Source organism: Palaemon carinicauda, chromosome 37 (genome assembly GCF_036898095.1).
Source record: "Palaemon carinicauda isolate YSFRI2023 chromosome 37, ASM3689809v2, whole genome shotgun sequence".
Classification (NCBI taxonomy): domain Eukaryota; kingdom Metazoa; phylum Arthropoda; class Malacostraca; order Decapoda; family Palaemonidae; genus Palaemon; species Palaemon carinicauda.
In genome coordinates this window covers 69,302,156-69,307,532 of record NC_090761.1, presented here as the reverse complement: position 1 = coordinate 69,307,532, position 5,377 = coordinate 69,302,156, and positions in this window count along the sequence as shown.

Genomic DNA, 5,377 nt, shown 5'->3' with positions numbered 1-5,377 from the left:
TGTTTTGTAATACCTTCTTATCATTCAAGGAGGATTGATAAGGAAAATTACTTTTTTTTTATGTTACCCGTTTAGATGCAGATGTAGACGCTTTGCTTCTCTTGTTATGTACCATGAAGGTGAAGTATCCCTCTTATCTCTTAACATTAAAAGCCAATAAATCTTTGTTGATTGTATAGACTGAGATATATCCAGATAATGAGAATTAATAAAATCAAGTGATAGAGAATAGGTTGGTAGGCGACAAATTTATTTTAGGAGTTTATGAACTCGAGAGTTGTCGTAGTCTAGTGAAATTTCTAGTTTGAACCACATAATAGATTTCCCCAGTTAACACAACTTTACCTTCCGTTTGAGCTTGAGATACAGTAGAATGCTTGGGAGCCCATAGACTTACTGGTTAGTCATCAGCTTTGCTTGTTGAAGATTGTCAGGAATGTTTGGTCCTAACTCTAGTGCATTCTTTTGGGTACTGATCACAATTGTATATGATCAGTTTGTCCCTTGTCTCTGCTAGTCATTAGGGACTTTTGAACCTTTAAGTAAATCCTCTAAATATTTAATTGATCTAATGATGAAATAAATTAGTCTGAAGAGAATATTCTTTTTTTGTCATTTGAGTTAATGTTTTTGGAGAGTTGTTGAATGCAGAATATAAAAGAGAGGTGTTCAAATGATGGCGCAATTGATGAGAGGGTTAATGTTTTAATGAGGAAATGGGTAAGAGTAAGGTTTCGTATTTTAAAGAAGGGAAATGCCCCAGTAGTTACTGGAATTACAAGGGAGATGCTGCTAGGTAGTAGGCTAGTATTGGTATAACTGGGTAGCATTTCCTGTGTGTATGGTATCTGAATGGGCTAGATTGTGGAGAATTTCTCTGACTCTTTAACCTGGTGACCTGCCTACTCTCACATTCCTAAGGTGTAACCCAAAGACCTTTTGACTGTAGAGGGATTAAGTAGATATGTAATCTCCCACATTCGTTAGGTCTGGTAAAGATTTTATTGTTCAGTAGATAGTGGAGTGTATGATTAAGACCATGCTCTGTCGTTATTACCTCCGTCAACAATGTTGGGAGGAGGTTATGTTTTTGCCCCTGTTTGTCCGTTTGTTTTTGTGAACAACTTCCTGGCCCCAATTTTACTAATAGAGTAGTAAAGCATTCAGGAATTGATTATGTTGATACTTGGAAGTGATTCAATTTTGAAAATAGTAGGTTAAAGGTCAAGGTCGAGGTCGAGCAATAGGTCAACTGAATTAACCCTAACCTTAACCCCAGTTTTGCACATGGTTGTCGCACAGACTTCAAACTTGCCTCGACCCCTCGGGTTATACGGGCTAGCAGTTTATTGATTCTGAGAAAGACAAGCTGGTTTTTGAGAAATAAGCTGCTGTGGCAGATAATGTACTCTGAGTACTTTTCTAGTATTGAACTGGATTCAACATACTTCTTAGTATATACCAGGTGTTTTGGTAACTTAAAATTTTCCATCACGATTAATTACACTCATTGATGGCTAAGTTTCCTTTGGTACTTTTCATAAATGTTTGGCCTATCAGGTTATGAAGACACTGAAGAGCAACATTGCTATTTGAATTATTGTGTTTGTTGAGATGTTTTCTTGCTGGCCCATAAGAGCAGATGCTAACCAGTCTGGCCCTAATGAGGCAAGAACAAGAAGGTAGTGTGATAACACCTGCTTGAGGGAGCATAGTCCCTGACTTCACAATAATTCGAAAGGCCAAGGAAACAAACAGTGGAATTTCTAGTGGTGTCATCAACTTCCTCAGTGGGTGACCATAAAGTATACAGATTGATTTAAGAATGCACAAGAAGGTTAAGTGGATCTTAATTTAGTTGATACTTCATATTATATGGTGTAAAGTATGTGTCAACAGATTCCAAATAAAAAATGTTTAAGGATTTATAAATATAAAAGAAAATGCCAAAAGAAAGATACACAGATCACTGTATTGAATCAAATCAAATTAAAAAAAATACTAAATGTATTTTCAAGTGGTATGGGACCACTTGAGAAAGCTTTTTATCTGAAAATCCTGAAGTAAAGGTATTTTTACTCTTGTAAATTTATTATTATTATTATTATTATTATTATTATTATTATTATTACCAGCCAAGCTACAACCCTAGTTGGAAAAGCAAGATGCTACAAGCCCAAGGGCTCCAACAGGGAAAAATAACCCAGTGAGGAAAGGAAATAAGGACCTAAGTTGCTGCGACACGATATCTCTATGTTTAAAACTACAGTACTGCGAGGTTTTCTAATCTGTGGTTGATTCCCAAGGTTAAGTGATGTAGAGATACTTAAGGAGAGGGTGATAGAATGTGAAACATCTTGCTTATTACTAGAGACAGTTACACTCTTGGTGATTAATATAGAGGGTGGGAGAAATTATTTAATAAGTTTATTTTTGTTGAGAGTAAATATGCAATATCAGGCAATTATAAGAGTGAGGAAAGGATGCATTTTTACAATTTTGAAGAATTAGAGAAATAGAGATTGGTTTGCGAACAATATAAAGGGGAGAAATATACAATGTCATCTTGTGTTAGCATCAAATCCACCATTGGAATTTTAAATCTTTTAAGTGTCAAGATAAGGAACTCTGATTGGTACGGTTATTTCGTTAGATAAGTGTTACCTGATATCAATTATTTATTACTGTAATGATGATTAAGCATAAACAATGGAGCAGAAAAAATACACACCCGTTTAAATTCAGAACAACATATAATAATTAAATATAGTATTTGTTTGCTATTTTGTTTTTTTATTTCATTTGTTTTTTCAATTAAGATTCAGGTGTCCAAAATCTGAGGATCCTGAGATTTGATGGTAAATTTAAATGTGTAGCTAAGACAACAAGTCTCCTTTATTAAACCTTTTTTGAAGGTTTGGGTCTTTTTTATTTTCCATAAGGATACTATTTCAGAGTTATCACAATGAAAAGGTAGATTCTGAAGTCTTTGTGTTATTGTTGTTCTAAGGTTATCGAGAGGTATTAACTGTGGAGAGGTATTACTCTACCATTGCCACAAAAATGGATGTACCCTGTTCAAAAACAGAAAATGGACCATATGGGAGAAAAGTGCAGTGTATTCAGAATATACATCTCCGTTAGTTAAGGTAATTTTATACTTAATACAGTATCTGAAACTGAAAGAGGAGCACATATTATGACCTGCTGGTTAAAATGGAAAAACGGGATTTGATAAGCTTTTCCAATAGACCTGTTTTGTTCCAGTAATATCATGTTCACTTGTAGATATTCTAGATAGTTTACTTGGTGGGGAAAACTCATGAATCCATAACTTGATTTTAGTGCTGCTTTTGACCGTGTTAATCATGAGGCCCTTGTTTTCAAACTCAAACAGTTGGGAGTGGGTGGGTCGTTTCTTAGCATTATTATGGATTTTTAAAGTAATAGATCTCAAAGAGTTGTTGTTGATGGGCACCATAGTGAGTAAAGGAATGTGATATCCGGTGTTCCACAGGGTAGTGTTCTTGGCCCATTACTTTTCATACTATATACACATGACATGTAGTTTGGCCTAGAAAACAAGCTTGTTGCATATGCAGATGATGCTACTCTCTTTGCATCAATTCCATCCCCTGAATGTAGATCTGGGGTTGGTGAATCCCTTGATAGAGATTTAGCTAAAAGTAGTGCATGGTGTAAATTATGGGGTATGAAGCTGAATGTTAACAAAACTCAAAGTATGATTGTAAGGAGGTCAAGGACGGTGGCTCCTCAACATCCGGATTTCAATATTGATAATGTTTCTTTAAATTTGTATGACTTTTAAAATTTTAGGTGTGATTCTTGACAGCAAATTTACTTTTGAGAAACACATAAGGTCTGTGTCTTCTTCAATTGCACAAAAAATTGGCTTATTGAGAAAGTCTTTCAAGATTTTCGGTGATCAATCTATTCTGAAGAAGTGTTTTAATTCTTTCATTCTACCTTGTTTTGAGTATTGTTCTCCTGTCTGGTGTTCAGCTGCAGATTCTCATCTTAATTTGTTGGACAGAAACTTACGGTCTATTAAATTTCTTATTCCTGATCTAGATATTAATCTTTGGCACCGTCGTTCAATTAGTTCATTATGCATGTTGCATAAGATTTTTCATAACTCTGACCATCCTTTACATTCAGATCTTCCTGGACAATTCTATCCTGTTCGTAATACTAGGCAGGCAGTTAATTCTAATAGCCAGGCCTTCTCCATCATGAGGCTCAATACTACATAGTATTCTAGAAGTTTTATTCCAGCTGTTACCAAGTTGTGGAATGGTCTTCCTAATCGGGTAGTTGAATCAGTAGAACTTCAAAAGTTCAAAGTTGGAGCAAATGTTTTTATGCTGACCAGGCTGACATGAGTCTTTTTATTATTTATATATGACATATCTGTTTTTGACATTGTTAATAGTTTATATAGGACATATCTGTTTTGACGCTGTTACTGTTTTTAGAATGATATATTGTTAATTGATTCTCATTTATTTATTTCCTTATTTCCTTTCCTCCCTGGGTTATTTTCCCCTGTTGGAGCCCTTGGGCTTTTAGCATCTTGCTTTTCCAACTAGGGTTGTAGCTTGGCTAGTGATAATAATAATAATAATAATAATAATAATAATAATAATAATAATATACACACACACACACACACACACACACACATATATATATATATATATATATATATATATATATATATATATATATATATTTATTTATTTATTTATTATATACGTATATACAGTATATATACACACACACATATATGTATATATATATATGTATATATATACAGTATATATATATTATATATATATGTATATATATATATATATATATATATATATATATATATATATATATATATACACAATATATATATATATGTATATACAGTATATATATATATATATATATATATATATATATATATATATATATATATATATATATATATTCATTCCAGTCATGCTCAGGGGATAGAGGGAGTAGTCATGCCTTGGTGCAAGGGGTTATCCCGGGAGGTACACTCGGAAACCACACACGCCCACTTGTCAAACCTGCGGGTTGTAGTTAGGAAAGGGGGAGGGTTGAAGAGAGAGAGAGAGAGAGTGTGTGTGTGTGTGTGTGTGTGTGTGTGTGTGTGTGTGTGTGTGTGTGTGTGTGTTGCGCTCATCTGTCTAAATATTTAGACATTTTTTTACGGCTCGTGTAATAGATAAGCAATCTTGAAAATGATAATTTGTTTGAAATTTATCTTGATTTACTCGTGCACCCTCTTTGAAGGTTAAATTGGTATGAAGACCTGATAATAAAATGAGATGATTAACATTTA